At 36.4% G+C, this 22,138-nt stretch overlaps 1 protein-coding gene and 1 long non-coding RNA gene across 10 annotated transcripts in view; one reads left to right on the top strand and one right to left on the bottom strand.

Moving 5' to 3' along the window:
* Window positions 1-22,138, top strand: part of CDH12 (cadherin 12) — a 1,018,075-nt gene that overhangs the window by 583,632 nt on the left and 412,305 nt on the right. For all 9 annotated transcript variants that reach the window (XM_084781268.1, XM_084781275.1, XM_084781271.1 and 6 more), the window contains one exon: window positions 17,323-17,468. The gene's annotated coding sequence lies outside the window, so the exon portion shown is untranslated. The remainder of the gene's footprint in view (window positions 1-17,322; window positions 17,469-22,138) is intronic.
* On the bottom strand, window positions 5,067-17,417 carry LOC311597143. Its single transcript, XR_014779110.1, has 3 exons — window positions 17,280-17,417; window positions 15,662-15,845; window positions 5,067-5,155 (listed from the first exon to the last, which is right to left on the bottom strand). It is a non-coding gene; the product is annotated as an uncharacterized lncRNA (long non-coding RNA).

Below are 22,138 nucleotides of genomic sequence, written 5' to 3'. Positions count from 1 at the left end.
TAAATATAAAGCTTGTACAACATCATATTGTATTTTGCTAAAACTACTGTTTAAGTTGCTTACTTGAGTTTAATTTTTTTTTTTAAATTGGAGGGGTGGCACATCAACAGCTTTAAGGTAAACCTCATGTTCAAGAACAGTTGACCAAAATGTGATGGACTCCACAGGTTTTCATTTGGTTGGTTTTGTCTGTTTGATTTCTTTTGGGGTGCTATTTTATCTTGTTTTGGGGGGATGTCTTGGTTACAGTCTCTATTCCTGTGATGAAAACCTATGAGCAAAAAGCAAATGAGTTTTTTGGCCTTATACTTTCATGTCACTGTTTATCACCAGAGAAATCAGATAAGGAACTCAAACAGGGAGGAACCTGGAGGGAGGTGAGATGCAGAAGCCATGGTTGGGTGTTGCTCACTGGCTTATTTCCCATGGCTTGCTAAGCCTTCTTTCCTGTAGAATCCAGCACCAGCAGCCCAGAGATGGAACACCCATAATGGTCTTTGCCCTCTCCCATCAATCACTCATATAGAAAATGCTTAAATGCTTTACAGACCTTCCTACAACCTGATATTATGAAGGCACCTTCTTCATGGAGCTTCCCTTTCAGATATCTTTAGCTTGTGTCCGGGTGACATAAGCTGTAGGAACCAGGCCCGACTGGGCTGCTTGCATTTCTTGCTGTTTCATGTCTTGTTTCTAGCAGCTTCCATGTCTGTGTTTATCTTGGTTAGCTAGTCGTGTTTACTGCTCTGAGAACGCACCCCTCCCTTCCTCGAGACTTTTCCTCCTGTGTGCGATTACCTCTTGAGGGATTTCACCTGGGAGGAGGATTCCTGTTTGGCTGCCTATAAGAAGGCTCTTTGGAACTCTGGGAGAATAATAAACCACTGCCGTGGCTGCTGTTGTGGCTGCTGCTCTCTTAGCACGAAGGACCGGCTGTGTTATTGTGTGTGTGCGCGTGTGTGTGTGTGTGCATGAGTTAAATCCGTAGCCCCTTGCCCTCGACTCGGTACTGCGGTGGCGTGGCGCCACAATAAGCAATCCATCAAAAAGGGTTTAGTACTATTTTTAATTTTTAATTTTTAATTAATTTTATTTTTTTGAGAAAGAACTTCCAGTTGAGTAGATAGGGATGTGGAGAGGATCTGGAAAAAAAATTGAAGGAGAGGTAGAATATGACCAAAATATATTTAAATTTAAATTTTGTTTTAAAGTAACAAAAACATAATAAAAACAGAAACAAGAAAATCACAAACAGAAAGAAAACGATGTTGTCATTTTCCCTTCTACCAGCACTTTCAATCTTATACCTATCCTAAACATATTATATCAGAATGCAGAAATGAGTTATGGGATGCATGTGATGTGTAATAGCATTTTAGAACATGTATACGCACGAATTTTTATGCTGGCCATTCTCAAAAGTACGTAGGAATTAAAAAAAACACAGGAGTCTTTCTTAAAATATATTTTATTAATTTATCCATATTACATCTCATTCCTCGTATCCTCCCATTCCTCCCTCCCTCCCATTTTCCCCTTATTCCCCTCCCCTATGACTGTTCCTGAGGGGGATTACCTCCCCCTGTATATGCTCATAGGGTATCAAGTCTCTTCTTGGTAGCTTGCTATCCTTCCTCTGAGTGCCACCAGGCCTCCCCATCCAGGGGACATGGTCAAATACGGGACACCAGCATTTGTGTGAAAGTCAGACTCCACTCTCCACTCAACTGTGGAGAACGTCCTGTCCATTGACTAGATCTGGGTAGGGATTCGGATTTTATTGCACGTATTGTCCTTGGATGGTGCCATATTTTGAGCAGGACCCCTGGGCCCAGATCTGCCTGTCATAATGTTCTTCTTGTAGGTTTCTAGGACCTTCTAGATCCTTCTATTTCACCATTCTCCCTTGCTTCTCTCACCTCAAAAAATTAAACATCACCAAATCAAATAACCCAATTGAGAAATGAGGCTCAGAACTAAATAGAGAATTCTCAACAGAGGAATATCGAATTGCTGAGAAACACTTAAAGAAATGCTCAACCTCCTTAGTCATCAGGGAAATGCAAATCAAAACAACTCTGAGATTCCATCTTACGCCCATCAGAATGGGTAAGATCAAAGTTTCAAATGACACCAACATGCTGGTGAGGATGTGGAGAGAAAAGAACACTCCTTCATTGCTGATGAGAATGCAAACTAGTACAGCCACTTTGGAAATCTATCTGGCACAATCTCAGAAAACTGGGAATAAGACTACCTCAAGACCCAGCTATTCCACTCCTTGGAATATACCCAGAAGATGCTCTAGCAAACAATAAGAACATTTGCTCTATCATGTTTATAGAGGCCTTATTCATAATAGCCAGAACATGGAAACAGCCAAAGTGTCCCTCAGTAGAAGAATGGATAAAGAAACTGTGACACATTTACCTATGGAATACAACTCAGCTGAAATTTGTGGACAAGTGAATTGAACTAGAAATGATCATAATGAGTGAGTTAACCCAGAAGCAGAAAGAGTCAAATGATATATAGTCACTTATATCTGGACACTAGCCCAAGGGGCATGCCCCAAGAAAGTCTTCACTTACCAGGAAAGTGGGACAGAGGGGAGGACATTCTATTGGGACTATAGGTGAGAGGAGTGTTTTTGATACTACCATTCCACCATCTTCTATGTAAAGTTTAATTTTGTTAATGATAGTAAATAATTGAAGAAAGTGTTCTAAAAAGAATCTAATTTTCTCTTAAGTTTGTTTTACTAGCTAGAAGGGACCGAAGAGGATGTTGACTCCCTTTTATATTTATGTTTATAACTAAGGGAATTATAAGAGTATTCTACTCATGGCAGGTCACATTCCCTTAAGCTTTCTTCCCATAAATGTCATAATTCAGCATTGAGGTCACAGAACTTATTTATATTCTGCCAATAATTGGAAATGATTTACACATAGAACATAGGGAATGATTTTATATGGACTGAAGAATTTCTTCTAAGAAAATGCTAACTTGCCAAACTCAACAACAGTACTTAAAGGGTAGTGGCTTTTAATTATCTCCATAGCTCAGCAGTGAGCTATTGTTTCAGTTACAGATTTCTGAAATCTGACAGCTTTTAAGACTCTTTTATTGGAGCACAAGAAATAAGGGTCAACAAATTGGCTTATCTCAGTGTATTTTTCCTATAATTTTATGTATTTTGATATTTATAAATAGAATAATATGTTATAAAATTTTAAAAGTTAATAAATGCATTAGGTTTTGAGATAAGATGAACAAAATATTCTTCTGCCATTTTGTAATGGTTTCATGAAAACTAGCTTTAGAAGTAGTGAATAAAACAAAAATTATGCTATAGACATTTAAAATGTGCTACATTCTTTAGTATAAAATAGTCAAAGTTAATTATTTTCCATAAAAGATGAAAATGTGCCTTCTTAAGAAATGCTAAAATTTTGTATATACATATATAGGTCAAATAATCATTTAAAATCACCTCTTATGATTTCTTATTATTAAGTGTTGTAGTTTTTCACATTTTTTTTTGCTTATGTACTCATGCTCCTGTAAAAATTTCAAGGATAGAAAGAGGTGATGAGAATAAAAAGATTTAAGAGATCACTCGCAGTAAAATGAGAGCCTGATGCTTCTGTATCGTGATGTGAGTGTTATGTCACCAGTATCTTCCACACTGAGGCTGATTTGTGTTTCTCTCTATTAACTAGAATCCCTACCATACTGCAGACTTAATTTTAAGGATCGCATTAATGCCTTTGGATTTTACAATGCTTTCTTTCTTTACCTAGCCTGTCAGTCTAGATCCCTGTTTACAGAAAGGCTTGTTTCTCCTCCCACTGTTTATATTTAAATGAATCATAGTTCTCCATAGGAGGAAAAAATATCTTCCCATCAAACACAGATAAGAAAAGAAATCATCAAGACTACAAAAAAATAATAAATTAAAACACTGTTTAAAAATATTTTTTAGTCTAAATTGCTCCTGATCATGTTCTGGAACAGGTTTCATAATTATCTGAATTTCTCATTTGCATGTATTAATACTGGAATATAGAAACAGTTGTATGAGAATCAACCATCTTGCAATACACTCAACGTTTTTCACCCTGTCTCATTAACACAATAAATTGTATTTTCTAATTATAATGAAGATATAAATTGTGAATTATAGTCTCAGGAAATGTTGATTAATAATATATGATTCATATATTTTAACAGATAGAGTACTGAGCTTAAAATGAGTTCTAAAACAGAATCACAAATTTATTAAATGAAATCAATCCACTTTGGAGTGAATAAATGTAAGCTGAGTCCAGAAGACATCCAACTAAAATGTAAAGTTGGCTTGTCATTATAAATTATGACATACATTAGAAGGCTAAAAGGCATCTCAAAATAGAAAACAGGTTTTTTTTTTCACTTGAAATCATGGTCTCTATATATAAAAATAAAAACTATATAATAAAGATAAATAGTTCCTGTTTTGTTACCCCTTTGAGAAAGCTCTCCTAAATGAAAGTAGTTCTGGTGTGGTGAACTGTGTTGTTTTTCATACTCCTGAGCAGATGAGAAGCACATGGAAGTCTAATTCTTCAACAAATATTTCTGTGCTTCTCTTAAGTAGATTGGAAAGGGATAGACTCACAAAAAGGTCTGTTGTTTATACAAATCCAATGCTTTATTCAACAGGCAGAGTATCATTTGTTGAGTCAATATTTTCTTAGTATTTTTTAGCCAGTGTTTACATTAAACACTCAGAGTTATCAAAGTATTATGGGATTTTTTTACTTAAAGACAAGAAAATATATCTGGTAAGCCTCAGGACTTCAAAATCAAGAGCTTTTAAAATTAAATTTGGTAAGTAGAGATCTGTTTTCTTCAGTTAAATTAACTACAGCTGGTTTCACAAGAGTACCAAAGAAAAATTTTGATTACACAAAAGAATTTTACATTATATATAACAAGAAACTAAATGTGATTGAAGATTTTTTTACTTATTTTTTGAAGATTTTTATAACAGAATTGTTAATATGTCAATATACAATACATCTCCGCATGCTTCTTGACCACTGTCAGTAGGAAATCTTGGGACATGTGAGTGGTGGAATATTACTTTCAAGTTTATTTCCTAGGAAGCCTGCAAAGAGAAATCAATACCTTTTAATTGTGGAAGTATACAATAGTCTAATTTAGAAATCTTGTAAGTCCTAGTGAACTAACTTCTAAGTTGATCTAAAAACATTAGTCACCTGAACAAAACTAAGCCACATGTGATAATGATCTTTCATATATTGACTGGGAGGAAGGAAAGAAGCTAGCATAAGGGGAAGGTAAAAAGAAAGGAGGGAGTGAGGAAGGGAGATTGAAGGAAGGAAGGGAAGAGGTAAGGGGGAAGGAGGGAGGAAGGAAAGATCAAAAGCAGCTAGGAAAGAAATGTAGGAGGGAGGAATGGAAAAAGGAAAGGAGGAAGTGAGGAAAGGAAAGTCACTTCTATTTACAAAATATGACAAATTTTTTTACTAATTCGACAATGAAATGGGTGGTGATTGTTCTAATCAGCAACATGGAAATCATGCCTAGTACTCAAATCCTAGCAACTTACCACAGATTAAGTTAGGTCATCAATCTCGAAGAAGATCGAAAACTGTGACTTCATTAAAGCACCATAGTTAACAACCTGTTCTAAATATTTATCCTTATCCTCACAGATAAGCACATCTTTCACCCCTCATCACAGAAACTTCACTTTGCAGTTGGGAGACACCATTACCATAAACCACAACATGCTCAAAATGTAGAGGACATGTAACCATACAGTACCAGTGCCAATGGATACATAAAAAAAAACACAGCTCCTGTTACTTAGACTAAGGGTGGAGTGGAAAGACTGTGAAAGTAAGAGGAATAGGAAGTCTGTTGTGAGACTACATACTCCAGAATAGTCATAGACCTACACCCATAAAATGCCACCATAATGACTGTCTAAACAAGACTAGAACAAGGATGGCAGAAAATAGGTGCTCTTCCAATGGAGGAGGGCATCCTGTTGATACCAACTTTAGACACAGAACCACAGGAAACTTAGTGATTCTGAGAACAGGGGAAATTGTATTCACCAGGAGAGAGCACATCAATCCCTTGTCCAATACCAAATGATCAACCATGAAAACTTATACATATAAATAACATATGAACTAAACAGACTATATTTTATATTTAGGATAATTATCAAGAATCAGAGAAAAGAGGTTTATGAATTTGTGAGAGAAAGAGTGTACATGGGAGGAGTTGCTGGGAGGAAAAATAAAGGATTAAAATTATATAATTATATTGTCATTTCAGATCATTAACATGATATAATAATACTGGATCAGATAAACTTTAGGGAATGATGGATAGTTATAAGTGAGGTAGTTTTAGAAATAAAATGCTCATTTATTGTTATAGCTATGAAGTAAACTAACATTTATGAGTAATAAAATTGAGGATGTCATGTATCATCCAAAAATGTGGGATAAAGATGTAAAAAAGAAATAATAAATGCTACCGTTTATCTAGTTCTGATACAAGTATCAGTATGTTTCCATCCCTGTAACAGGTAAGACCAGGCAGAGTAGAAACAACAGTTGCCAGACTGTGCTCAAACATGGCTGTATTAATGCCAAGGGATTCTTCAAAGTCAAACCACTCTCCACTAGCTCCAGACTCCCTCTCGGATTAAAACTTATTTTCTATTTTTCCCATTATTTTTGGAAGGAAATGGAGTATTGTGCATAGGTGTCACTGGGAATGAAGCACAAGTATCAAGAATTGTCATGATTGTTAACAACATTTAAAACTGTCAGTGGGACAAGCAGTATCTACAAAACCACACACAAAGCAGGCATTCATTAACTTGAAATGATACATCCATATTTTCCTGCAATATTCTGCCCTAAGAGTTCCTCTTCCTTGGTGTTTATTTGCAACCACAAAAGGCAAAATATTATTGGAAAGGAAAGAAATTTCAAATTACTAATTATCCTTTCTTTCATTTTCCTTAGCAAATACTTAGGCACATGTTAATTTTCAAAACCAAGTCTAACTTTCTTAGAAAGTTAGTGTACATGTATTATATAACCAGATTTTTAATGCAGGTATATAGTCATTTTTTCAAGTAAAATGTGTTTTATAATATGCAATAGGTAATTCATTTATGAAACTTTCATATTAATACCTAACAATATTAAACTAATTTAGATTTTTTTAGTTTGCCACAATTACAAGAAATTGCTGAAAACATGGTATTTTCTCATTAATATCTTTATAATTAGTCTACGTTCCTCCACACAGACAAATGTATACACTTTCAAATATATATAATCTTTTAAAAGTTTGTAGACATTTTTTTAGACAGGTTTTCCTTAGCCTGCATGGATGTTACTATGTAGACCAGGCTGACCTTAAACTCGCAGAGATCTGGGTTTCCCTGCCTTTTAGTGCTGTGATTAAAGTTATAGTCCATAACACCTGGCATTTGGTTAAAATATTGAATTGTTCCCTGATTTTACCATGTAGACTCTTATTGTATTCTTATTATTCTTGCTAACCTTGGATAGTACACTATTCAAAATTTTCAGTAAAATAATTAAAGTTAAAACAGAGGAGTCTCTCTGTATTCATAAATTGCATAATATGTAGTTTACTTATTACTATATCCAAATAACACTTAATCTTTACAACTCTATTTTAGTTTCCTTTAGTGTTATATGCAGTGCTTAGAGTGCTTATTGTTTATATTTTATTTATTATGTGTGCGCGCGCACGTGTGTGTGTGTTTGTATGTGTGCAATGCCTGTGCATATGTGCATGCATTTGCCATGGTTTGCATGAGGAGGTGTGAGGACATCTGTTGGCAATTGCTGTCTTACACCCTGCTATCTAGGGAAGGAAACTCAGGGCAACAGGCTTCTGCAGCCAGCACTTTTCCCACTCAGCTACCTCATTAGCCTCAATTTCTGGTTATTGTTATAGTCATAGCTAGGAAGACCTCATGGTTTTTTCATTTCCTCATTATAGCTATGTACCTCTAAGGTCAATCATGATTGTTACTCCTTACGAATTACCTAACCACATTTTATCATTCGTTTTCATCTGAAGAAACAGAGGCAAGTCTGGTTTACACAATTAGCCCACGGATACAGGATTACTAGGTACCATTCTGCTGTGCTAGTGTTAGGAAGTAACCCACCAAATAACCTTTGTCTCCAGCACTGTTCTGTCCTTGCTGTCTATTTGATGTTTGCTACAGTGAAAGCATTTTCACATTCTTCTCAATATCCTGAATTACATGCAACTTTACGTAATTGTGGAGGTTTAACTTATTTTAATACATAAGCAGTGTCAACAAAGCAGATAAAAGATATCTATTCCCTACGATGTGGCAGCAGATTATGGATTTTTGTAAGTAACGAAAAAGAGCAAGTTGACAGAAGAAACTAGGCATTACAGTCAGTGCCTGCGAACGGAGGATGAAGCATGGCATGTAGAGGTTTTAGAGTTATCCAAGGTCTCAGTAAAGCATCCTATTATATTAATAAGAATAAGACAGATTTACGTGTAAATAAGAATAAGACAGATCACTTGATAGCTACTCTATAACTAACTCAAGTTTATAATGCTATGTAAGTTATGTTAATCTTACAGCCTGTCAAATTAAGTTAGAGGCACAGGAAGCACAATTGTGTTTCTATAATATAATATCACTGTGGAATAGATGCTGAACATGTGCTAGGATGGTATTTTAGTACATGGTATGGAAAAGCTATGAACAAATGGACCATGATATATGTATGTATTAGGAAGAAATTAAGCATTTCACTGCCCTTACAGTTTGTTCTGAGATGGCATTTATTTCCCTATATAAAATTTTACTGAACTATTATCTCGATAGGACATTAACTTTAAAGTTGTCTTAAACTGTGATTCAATGGGGAATGCTTCGTACAATTGGAGGAACCATTAGAAATACAAAGCAGGCAATTTTACTCCCTATTCCATAGGTTTCCTTAGAAAATAGGAAATGATTAGGGCTGGAGAGATGGTTCAGTGGTTACGATAATAGGCTGTTTTTCTCAGGACCTGAGTTTGGATCTCAACCTATACCGAGCACATCACAATTGGTTGTACTGCAGCTCCAGGGATCTGGCACCCTCTTCTTGCCTCCTTTGGCAATTGCACTTACACACACACACACACACACACACACACACACACACACACACACACACTTTAATGCCCCGCCTAAATCAGAAAAAATAAGTAAAGACGTGAAGTTTTATATTATTATGAATATGATAAGATACTAATAGTTGAATTATTGTGATGCTTTATTCATAATGAACTAGGAATAAATGACAATTTTCCTTATTTTCTGGCAGGCAACATATCCCAACAAAAAGTTATAAATTACATATGTCTTAAAAGAATTTTATATCCTTAAAGCCATATCCAGAAGCAGTATATTGACAACTTCCATCATCCAGAGAGGTTTCTATGTACCTTTCTTATCTTCCACTCAAGCATAATCATCATCGAGTCAATCGCTTACCCACTGTCTCTTCTAATGAATTACTATACATAGTTTTGACAATTTATATAAATATAGGTTCTTGTAGTTATGCTTATTTCTGACTCTTCCTCACTGACTTAATCAAATGATAATCCAGTTTTCAATCATGTAACCAGTTTCCCCGCCTTGGCGTGTTATAGAACAGTTTTCCAGTCCAGAACAGTATTACAGCTCATTTTCTCTCTTGATGAGTACACAGACAATATTCAGTTTTTGAACTATTATGAATACATAAACACTTGTGCGCAGAAGAGTGTGTATAGACACATGCTTTGTATTATTTGGAATGATGACTTCAGGAGGGACAGCTACATCACACAACTGCCAAATATTTAATTCCTTAATAAATTACCAAAATATAAGTTCAATTTATGTCCTCAGTTTCATTCTCCTCAACCATTGGAGATGTAGGTGTGTTTCCCTTCTTTGTCAGGATTTAGTAATACTAGTTGTTGGCTATTCACTGTGATTAACAAATCTAATAGGCATATAATTATAGTATTGACTTTAAGAAATAATAATATTGCTGGGCATTGTGGTGCAGGCATGTAATCCCAACACTCTGAGAAGAAGAGAAGGTGAATTGCTGTGAGTTCAAGGCCAGGCTGGTCTACAAAGGGATTTCAGGGCAGCCAAGGCTACAAAGAGAAAACATGTCTTTGAAAACATCATCATCATCATCATCATCATCATCATCATCATCTTCATATGATTATTAAAAAAAGGAATCAGGCCATGAAGATTTTTTGGTACCCTAAGAAAACTGTCTGCAAAAGATTCTTCTGATACTGGTTACCATATTTACACTCTACACCTTTCCACATTAGAGTCAATTTTTTTGGGTTTTACATCTTCCAAAATAGTTATTCACGCTGAACAATAAAATGGTAACCCATTTTCATAGTAAATAATATACATTCATATATTCTAATGTGCAGGTCTTTAGTTTCTTTTTTAATTACCCAGGATAAAATGTGTATGGTGTGTACTTTGAAATACTATTTTTAGTCATTGCAATTTGCACTGGATCTGAATGAATTTAATACTAGATATTATTCTCAAATTGTTATATCATGTTTTCATTTTATTTAGTTAATAAGTATCAATAAAAACACAAAATATAATAATTGTGAGAAAACAAGTTTAAACCGCCAAGAAAAATATATCCCTTTAGAGTCTTTTTCATTTTAAAGATTCAATATTCTTTTTATTATTTTATTATGAATGTAAAAAATTTGATTTAAAACACACTTCTATTATTCTTTATGTATGTGTTCTGTTTTAAGCTAATCCTTAATCATGTTAATTAGAATGACCTCAGGGTCATTGCTTTGTTTGTTGTTGTTGTTTGCTTTTTGTCTATGACAACAAATTGAGTAACTACAACAAAGCATTGATTTAGTCAGATAAAATTTCCTAAATCCTTTTGAAAAAAAATATAATTGTTTAAAAATTGTTAAAGAACACCAATAACCTTGATTTTTTCACATACTCTATACACAACATAATATCAGCAACTCATGTCTGATTCATAAATTACTTTGAACTATGAAAGCAAAATATTCTTATTATAATGTTATTCATTGCATGAAACAATTAAATTGTGAGGGACATAGAAAGGTAAAAGAGGGGAGAAAACATGTGTTGGTGTATAACCTTTTGCTCTTGATTGCCTGATTATTTCTGCAGACAGTAGAAAGAATATCACAAATTATTAGTTAGATAATGTATTTTGGAGCTGGCTGAAATGTGAATGATAATATATTTTAATTTCCTCACATTTGCTAGTGAAATTATTAACTGTAAGCTTTTTAAGTGTCTGAAGATTATAAAGCCAGTTAGGGGAAGAAATCTATCTATAATCCAAAACTTCCAATATCATGTTCAGTGTTTTCCCCCTGCTACATTATTTTTCTCAATTTCTTGAGTGTACATAAGGGAAGTTGTTCTCAATAATATGAAAAATATCCCTTACATGTTAGTAAATACAGCTATTCAGCCTCTGTGGTTTAGACTGGAGTATAAATTGCTATAACCTATGAGTATCTATAGGTAACCTGAATATATCTTTCTGATAGTACTAGTTTGTGGCTGATGCTACATGGCCAGTTGTTATTATGTATTTGTTTGATTTTTTTTAATATTTAAAACATCACCATTGCCCTGGATTTTATTTCCAGGTGATTATTATATTGACAAAATACAAGGAAGTAACATTGGAATATAAAGTCATATGGAAATATAAGCTTAACATAAGACTTGTAAACCATCATTTTGAAAATTATCTTAGCATATTCCAGCTGTACGTAAAGTGTGTGAGAAATCTAAGCAAAAATCCAAATACTCATCAAGTGTAAACTCACCAATGAGCTCAGGATAATTTTTCTTTCATTAATTGCTGGAACAAAACTAAATAAATGGAAAAGAGTAATTGAACACCCATTTGATGCCTTTCACTCCATCACAACTCAGATGAAAGTGTTTACTAGAGAGTGGGAAGCAATAACACTTTCCTGAAAAGGAGACCATTGGGTTTCTCAGCAAATATCAAAGTCCAAAGGACAAGTACTTGCCCTTTTTATTTCTCATTTTCCTGTCATGGAAATATGATAAAATATACTTGAGATAACCTATTTTTTGAGATTCCTGTAAGAATAAAATGTGATAATAGGTAAGAAACTTACTGGCAGCTTAAAGACTGAATTAATTTTAGTGATCATCATTTCTTTATAGACAGAATTTTTATCAGACATATTTAAAAACTGTGGTCACAACATTTCTCTGAAATCTTATGAATATGTCTAGCAATTTCAAAGAAGACAAAGCGGTTATATTTAAGTCTGGTTCTAGATAAAACTTAAACAATCTAGACATTTTCAGCTCCATGATACTTTTGCTTTTTGCTATTATATTATGCATTTTGGAGAAAGTAAACAGTAAAACTCACCCTAAATTTGACCTAGTTAATGCATATATGAGTAAACATTTTTGAAGTGCCCAGTTTTCTTTTTTTAATATTTTAAAAAAAATATTTGTTTATTTGTTCACTTTACATCCTGGTTGTAGCCCTCTCCTTCCTCTCCTCCCAGTTCCACCCTCCTTTCCTCATACCCCTCCCCTATATTTCAGAAAAGTGGAGCTGCCTACCCATCCACCCCAGTTCAAAGAGCCCCATCAGGACTGAGTTCCTCCTCTTTCCCTGTTGCCAGGCAAGACAACTGAGTCTGTGTCAGAGACAATCCCTACTCCTCCTTATTAGTGGACGCACATGTAGCCTGAGCTGCCCATCTATGTAGAGGGCCTAGGTCCAGTACATGCATGGTCCTCGGTTGGTACTTTAGATCTGAAGGCCCCTCTAGGCCCTGGTTACTTTGCTCTGTTGGGCTGAGACTCCTAGAAGGAGGGGGTATGGGGACTGAAGAAGACACCCTCTAACTAGACAAGACTCCGGGTGGAGGGAAGAGTACATCAACCCACACAATAACCGTGTGTGTGTGTGTGTGTGTGTGTGTGTGTGTGTGTGTGTGTGTGTGTATTTATTTGCTTTACTTCCTAATGGTAGCCCCATTCCTCCGCACCATTCAGTCCCACCCTTCCTCCCTTGCTTCCGTCCTTCCTCTCTTATTTCTCAGAAAAAGGGGAGCCCCCTACCCACCACCCCAGCTAATAAACTGCATCAGGACAGAGCAAATGCTCTTCTCATGTGCCCTGGCCCGGGTTAGTTGGCTGTGTTGGTCTTTTTCTGAAGCTCCTGTCACCTCCAGGTCCTTTTCTCCTTTCCCTCACTTTTCCATTATTTTCTCTATGCTTAGCTCAGTGTTTGGCTGTGAGTCACAGCATCTGTTTTGAGGCACTGTTGGGTGGAGCCTCTCAGAGGACAATTCTGCTAGGCTCTTGTCTGCAGGTATAGCAGCATATGGTTAATAGTGTCCGAGGTTGGTTCTCTCCCATGGTGTGTTCTTACGTTGGGCCAGGCAAAATGCCCACTTTTCTAATATAAGAATCATTACATGTGAGAATGTGAGTAGACCAACAAAATGATAGTGCTTTTCAACTTTAACAGTTTTTTAAACTAGAAAATTGTAACATTACCTCACCTCACACTTATTCCCCCATCTCCTCCTCTGTCCCTATTTCTCCCTCTCAAATCATGGTCTTTATTCTTCAATAATTATTTTTACATACAGCAATATAGAAACATTTACACACACGCACACATGCACAAGCATACTTCTGATCCATATTGTGTTTCAAGTATGTATTTGTTTCTAAGGCTGACCACTTGGCATTAGATAACCAATTAATCACTTAGAAGGTTTATCGCTGGGGAAGGGTAATTCTCCCTCTCTTAGTAGTGGCTAATTGCCTTTAGCTCTCTATCTATGGTGGTGCCCTAGGAGATTTCACAGTCTATACTGGCGTGTCTATTGGTGTGGTTCTAGTTTTGTTTAGGTAGCCATATGCTTGATACTTGGTAGTATAGTTTCCCTTCATGTCTTGAAGACACTGATTCAAAACAAACTTCCTATTCTTCTGGCTCTTACAGTTGCTCTGCGCTCTTCACTGGCCTATTACATGAGCTTGAGATATTTCATTGACCGGATATACTATATGCTACTGAAGTTTAAAAATATAGGAGATGCTAGATGGAGTTTAGCTTTAGGCTAGTTTATTTTATTTTTTTGAAATTTTGTATTAACTTATTCTTATTACATCCCAATGGTTATCCCATCCCTTGTATCCTCCCATTCCTTCCTCCCTCCCCTTTTCCCCTTACTCCCCTCCCCTATGACTGTGACTGAGGGGGACTTCCTCCCCCTTTATATGCTCAGAGGGTATCAAGTCTCTTAATTTGAATTATATTTTCTGATAATCTGTATCCTAATATATTAAAAGCAAAACTATTGCAATAATGTGTTTATTGTAAGAAAAATGCCAGAATAATTTTTCTATCCCTTTGTTTTGTAAACTGGAAATGTTATAAGTATTCGCTAAATTTCTATAGTTACAGTAAACTCCTCTGCTTCTATATTTTCTATATACTGACTCTTTGGCATTGATCAATTTTTTTTTATATTCTCTATGCTTTACTTAACAAAATAATATTGGGCTCAATGGTAAAGATGTTTGTGACCACGTACAAGCACAGGAGTTAGATCCCCAGAACCACATTGTGGAAGGAGAGAATTGACTTCTAAAAATTATTCTCTGACCACTCAATCAGAAAAAAATACATGATTTCTGTAAAAAAAATGATTAAAAGATGGTACAGTGTGGTTAGCAGGGCAAAGCCTGATACTTAATACATAAGAGTCACAACTGGAGTGAGCAGGAAGCACATGGGATGCGGCAAGCATTTCACGCATGCTGCCACATAGCTCACACCTCTCCGCACTCTCCCCACAGCAGAGTGTTTGTCTTCTTATAGTCACAGAAAATCACTTAGTGGTCTGCCATAGAATCACACATACTGAAGACACGTTGTCTGCAGAAATCAGTTAGTAAAAGAACTTATTTGAGAATGAGAAGTCTTAGTGTATACATGGACCATGGCTGTTAGATACACAGTCAAACCATCATCTCTGGCACAAGGGCAGTTTCTTCTACACCTGCCTTCCTTTTTTTAAAATAATAATTTCTGGAAGACAGGGTTCAGGAAAAGAAGAACAGTGTTAAGGCTTTAAAAGTTTTAGAAAGAGGTCACTAAGTGAAGTTGCTCAAGATGGGACTTTAATCAATATATAGTAACAGAGCGCTGTAACTGTATGACAAACTACACATCAGAGCCATGATCTGTGGCCACCTATCACTTGTAAGTGCACCGTTAAAATCTAGCTGGAAGTCTGCGAAGAAATTAGCAGCTGTGGGTTCCTGTTTGCTATTTATGAGCAAGGTGCATTAATTTCGATTTAAGGAGCCTCGTTTCTGCTGGAGCCCTCCACTGCCTGTCTATAATTGGATAATGTGCTTCCTGCTTAGGAGTAGCAAAAGTTGTTTCCTTCTACTGAAGTGAATCGATCAAGTGTTTTTCACCTTCAGCTCTCTCCCTCCACCAGTTGAGGGAGCACCAGACTTCTTCATGGGAGGCTTGAGGAGTCCCTCCTTCTGGGGGCTCCCTAGGAATCTGTGCCTCCCAGTAGGAGCACAGCCCTATCCACAGGAATTCAGCAGCATCCTTCAGTTCTCTTTCAGCAAGAAGTTTCATCACAGAGTTAATCTATTAATGAGACAAATAAAAAGGAAAGTTTACTTGGTATGTACAAGACAAACAATTCCCCTATTGTTTGGGACTTTTTGTTATACGGATTTGGGAGTTTGCTAAAATACATGTGAGTACTGCAATGCAAAAGATCTCTCTCTCTCTCTCTCTCTCTCTCTCTCTCTCTCTCTCTCTCTCTCTCTCTCTCTCTCTCTCTCCAAACACCAAGGGAATGCCATATGTCCCAGTTGAGACCTACATGGAGAAGGCATGCTGAATATGTCACACAGTATTATTGTGAGAGGACAGTCGTCAGTTTCCTCTCTGGCAATGAGAATTTTCTCACCCTCAAGACATGCAAATGACTTTTTTCATCTGTTCTTTTTATGTTATTTGCATAATTTTCTCCTGCAAAAGTGAGAGCTGTCAAAAATTAACCATTTGGGGCTTCAACGTTCAGTTCTGTGACCTTTTCCAGTGCATTAGCTTTCTCCAGGGACCTAGTAAGTTTGAGTGTAAGACAGTGGAGGATACTGAGGAGTGGGGGAAGGGGTACAAGATAGATGAGGAGGAGCAGCAGGTAGGTAAAGGTACCTCATGGCATTTAACACTTGCTTGGTACTTAGTCCCTCGAATGAGAATACCATTGTTGCTGTTTCTTTCATTCCATCAGCATTGAGCAGATAATAAAAGAGATGTCTCTGTTTGGTGTGATGGATCCTTCTGTACTCTGGGTACTCCTTTCTGTAAATGTGATGTTAATTTGAAATGCTATTTGAAACAGTACAGAAGCAGAGCTCTGTTTTGCATGCCTTGGTGTGTATGCTTGTGTCTGCAAAGAAAAAAAAAAACCTGTCCGATATGCTTATTTAGTATGAATACTACCTTTTTACAAGACAGAGCGTTGCCCTCTGGAGGGCTGTAATAAACCTTTAAAGTCATCTTAGTTAGACAAAGGTTGATATATGTAGCAGGCTAAGGGCAAAGGCAAATGCAGCTATCTCTTTTATCACGTTGCTTTAAACATGTTTCAGCTTTAGGCTTGGCTTACAAATCAGCGCGATCGGTCTGGTAATTGAGTGCACCTTATAGCTAATACGAGTACATCTTGCGAAATCAGCTGGAGAAAGCAGATTTGCAGAAGTCCTGCAATGGCTAACACTGTGGCAAATCACCCTACAAATTATAGTCATAGTTGTATTTTATCTATCAGACTGGGCAAGATCAGTTTCTCAATTGGCCTCGGTTCTTTTTCTGATTCCCAAGAGACCCACAACCCCTCCGCGTGCTTTGCTGCACGCAGGGAGCATTGCCTGCTAATCAGGTCAATGAATACCGCCTGGCTCCAGGGACATGACAGGCGTCCATCACAGCAGTTAGGGAGCCTGCGAACAGTGCAAGCTCACGGAGAAACTCCCGCTAGAAAACATCGCTCAGTCCTCATTTACTCACTGGGAATCTCCAAGGATTTCAGCTGATCTTTTTCTCCCTTCAGACAGCGAGGAGCTTGGCATAAACAGAGGCAAAGGAGCTCAGCACGCTGCCACTCTGTGGGTGTTGATTGAAAACTTCGATCTCCCCACCAGTTCACGGTTGATCTGAAGGATTTCTCACTTGATCACGGAGAGCATTTCAATTAAGGTAAGTGCTGCTGCGCCTGACTGGCTGCATCGCGCGGAATCTCTGCACGGAAAGTTCTTACTGTCTGCGCTGACATTCTGCACTGCAGTAAGTGGCTATCTATGGCAGGGAAACGCTTAGTTTTACAAGCAAGTGTCCTGGATGGGAGCCTTCATTTGGGGATAATGACATTTCAGAGGCTTCCTTACTAAATCTGATAGTTCTGCCTTTCATCAAAGGAAAATAAAAGAGTATGTGAAACGGGGCGGGGGGGGGTGGCCTTTTTCTTCTTTAATAATCGATTAGAGACCTGCAGGGTGTCAAGGTAACTTGATTTTGCTTGAAGTTATTCCTTGATGTCAGGGATAAAATTGGATTTTGAAAGTTTCTACGTTTAATTGGTGGCAAATACATTTGCAAATAATTTCTGAGATTCTGTGCAAGTCTCTACTTTAACAAGGTCCCTGCACTGACTTTAGGTGTAAGGATGCAGGACTCAGTGTCTAAGAGTTCAAAAGTGTGCATCTAAGAGATGAAATTTAATGCTATTGTGTTTAATATACTTCTTCAGAGAAACCAAGCTGGAGGATTGCTTATTCTATTGACATAATGTCTAGACCTTATACAAGATAGATTAAATCTCTTATGAGATAGATTTTAAAAGAAAGAAAATACTGCTTTCTGAAATGCTTAATTGTAGAAAGGTAATTTAAGGTTATATGTTGAATCTTCACTTTTAGGTATCTTATTTCTGAAGTTATTTTTGCTCTCCTCCTATAGGGAATTGAGGCTAGGTTAACGGGTCACACATAGTTTAGGGCAATTATCCACCGACTTTCAATAAAACACACATTTCATCTTATTTCTTCTGTATCCACTCCCTTCAATTTATGAAAAGTATCTAGAAAGATCTTGGCAAAACTTTTTTCAAAGTTAATTAATTAGTTAAACTTTTCATTTTCTATTTTGGTTTACACATGTAAATATAGCCTTGTTTGTTGTTTGTACACTATGGTTGATATGATCATGATAACATATTTTGTTTACTAAATTTACTGAATATCTCTTGATTATTACTCTTAACATGGGAAAACACTGCCTACATACCTTGCCACTCTATGGGTCAATTACTACAACATCATTTAAAAATAATTAAATGCACTATTTAAAAATACAATTGCATGCCAATACAATAATTGTTTTTAATGACTTTCAATAACTGATCTGAAATATTAAGGTGCAAATGAAATATGCAACTGCTTTGTGCATAATATTTATCATGGCATCCCAACTGTTTTTTCTAAGATGAGCACTCATATTTCCCAAATGTTGACTCCACTTTCCTCCCATGGGTATCTTGAGCTTGGAAGTAATATAGAGATATCAGAACATAGTTTGTATTAATTTTCTATCCTTCTGCAATCCCCATGGGAGCTATTCAGGTCAACACTGGTGCTGCTGCATCCTACTGAGGGATGAAAGACTTGCAGAAGGATTATAAGCTTGTGTTCTTGCTAGTTGTGTTTTCAGTCAATGCCTGGAGACATTTGCTGTTTCTATTGTGCTCTGGGATGTCCATCTCGTTTGGGACAGGTTGGCTTTCCAAGATTGAAACATAACCACAGAAAATTGTGTTCAGTGTAGTGACTACCCAAGGTAGCTTTATTTCCTTCTATTCATTTAAGCAAACAAGTGCAAAAAGGTAAAAAACAAAACAAAACAAAAACAAAAACAACAACAACAACAACAAAAACAAAAACCAAAGAAGAATATTTGATATTAAATCATCTTCTTATTGATAGCATCAACTCTGTCTTTTAGACTACCCCATATACTAAGTTCAAGCTGGAGGTAACTTCAGACTCAATGAAATTTTATCAGAGATTCTGATCAAACAAGCATATGGCCATCAAAGGTTACATACAGTGTGTCCTAATGTTATTTATCTGTAAACATGAAAATAAGTAAAGCCCTAACTTGCAAGGGTATTTCCAAAGGAATTTTATACTGCTGTTGTTATTTTCTGAAATTTTATTATAGAAGCATATGAGGGAATGGAGAAAGTCTTGTGAGTGATTGGAAATTACCAGCTCAGGCCTTCAATATGACTCAGCAGGTTAAAGTGTTGGCCACCAAGGCCAAGGAACTGAGTGCAATTCCCATACTGCAAATGGTATAATGAAAGAAAAGATTCCTACATGCTGTCTTGTCACTTCTACATGTGCACTGAAGCACATGTGCATGTTCACATATAGATAGAAGCACTGCATGGGCACATGTACACACACATGAATACACATATATACTCACAATTAATCACTGTAAAAACAATTAAAAGGAAAGTTAATAGCTATTTATCTTAAGTAACATTAATTTTACTTTTCTCAAACTTATTATAGTATTCCACAGGTCACAATACATGTAGGAGCTCTGTCAATTCTCAATTTACATTCACTTAATTATCATTTTTTTCTTCCACATTAGAAAGTATTTCATAAGTGCCATTTGCATGGAATAAAGCAGTACCTAAAAGTAAAGAGACATTAAAACTTCATGAATTTTAGGCATTGAATAAATTTCAGTAGTTTAACTTTTCTCTAACATGAGTGAGTCCCTAATTTCAAAGCCAACACTCTGTCTGTCTGCCTGTCTCTCTCTCTCTGTCTCTCTCTCTGTCTCTCTCTGTCTCTCTCTGTCTCTCTCTGTCTCTCTCTCTGTCTCTCTCTCTCTCTCTCTCTCTCTCTCTCTCTCTCTATCTATCTATCTATCTATCTCTCTCACACACACACACACACATACAAACATACTTATACACTGATATAAATACTATCTGGAATTGAACTTGAGAAGTGAACACAAACAAGAATAATAGCAAAGAGATGTTTATTTTCTCATTATAAACTTATATAAATATTCTCATATGAAGAAACAATGCTTACATTTTAGCAGTACCTGTATTTCTATACAAAAAGCAATCTTATGATGAGAATGGAGGATTGACGTAAAACTAATATTAATGTGGATTGTTAATACTGCCACATCCAAGGTTGTGCTAAAATGATAACTGTAAGTTAGATGTATGGTTACCATATTTGGTAATACCTTTTGTGCCAATTGTAATTACAGTTAGATTGTAAATGCTGGAAACATGTCTAAGCAGATAAGGGAACTAACTAGTCTTGCAAACAACAAAACAAACAAACAAAAACAAGAATTGCTTCCCAGTATCTGTGACAAATAGCCCACAAACTTCTCTAGTTAAAGTTCCAGTGGATTCTACACTGTTCTTTGGCCTCCACATGAATATGGTACATAGTATCATACATATACTAAGAGAGTATTCAGACAACTACACACATAAGGAAATTTTTTTAAATTAAAAAAGATTGCACTATTTATTGTACAACATGGTCTGACAACATTGAGAAAGACAAGAATATGTGTATATAGTATACACACACACACACACACACACACACACACACACACATACACACATACACGGGGCAGAGAGAGAGAGCGGAGGTGGGGAGAGACAAAGAGAGAGACAGAGAGAGACAGAGAGAGAGACACACACACAGACAAAGACAGAGAGACAGAGACAGAGAGACACAGAGACACAGAGAGACAGAGACAGACTCAGACACAGAGAGGCAGAAACAGTGACAGAGAGACAAAGAGAAACAGAGACAGAGAATCTATGCCAACAAGCAGAATTTTAATTACCCTTGCTTTATTGGATTGAAAAATACCCCAACCTACAATTCTGTAAACTGACAGAAAATGAAGTATAAAGCTATTAATTTCTGTTATTCTCTTATTCCTAAAGTGTGAATGCAGTAATTAGAGAATTGTTTTTGCAGAAAAAGCAGGTGGTAGCATACATGTAAAAAGTGTAGATATTTCCATCAAAATTAGGTGGCCTATGTGTTTTAGACCGGAAGTGAATGTGACTGACCATCTTGGTTTACAAGAAAACCATGAGATAAAAGATGCTCTCATTTGGGATAACAGATATATGGATTATTGACTTTAAATATAAATTGCTTCATCTTTGTTATGATGTGATGAGCCTGAGCTAAACTTGAGAACCAAAATGATGGCAGAGATATGATATATAAAATGCCTGTACTGTGAGCATATAAAGGTGGAGGAAGTCCCCCTCAGTCACAGTCATAGGGAAAGGGAGTAAGGGGAAAATGGGAGGGAGGGAGGAATGGGAGGATACAAGGGATGGGATAACCATTGAGATGTAATATGAATAAATTAATAAAAAAAGATTGTTAGAAAGAAAAATATCACATTAAACCATTCAAGAAGATGGAATTTCTGGTTTACTGTAAAGGCTAATGCAAGAAGGAAAAAGCGCTTCCTTGAGGAGGGGTGATGTGTCTCTGATGTCATACATGTTGTGCTAGACATGCTATAAAACACTGAGAAACTTTCCAGGTTGTCTCATTTTACTATTCTCATTCACGGTGCGAGTTCACCACCTGAAATTAGGAAAATCTTTTTGAATTGACTTTAAAAATTTTATCACTTTCATCCTGGTAGCCTACAGGTAGGAGAGTATGATGCAACACCCACAGGTACGTCTTTTGCATGTAACCTGGGTAAAGCCTGAACCCACTGAGGCCATGCCCTTGCTCTGTGGCCTTGGACAAGTCAGTCAAGGGAGCTAAGCTCTGTTG

Source organism: Acomys minous (genome assembly GCF_964271855.1).
Source record: "Acomys minous genome assembly, chromosome: 5".
NCBI lineage: Eukaryota > Metazoa > Chordata > Mammalia > Rodentia > Muridae > Acomys > Acomys minous.
Note: the sequence above shows the minus strand (reverse complement) of the source record. Positions and strands in the feature narration are given on the sequence as shown.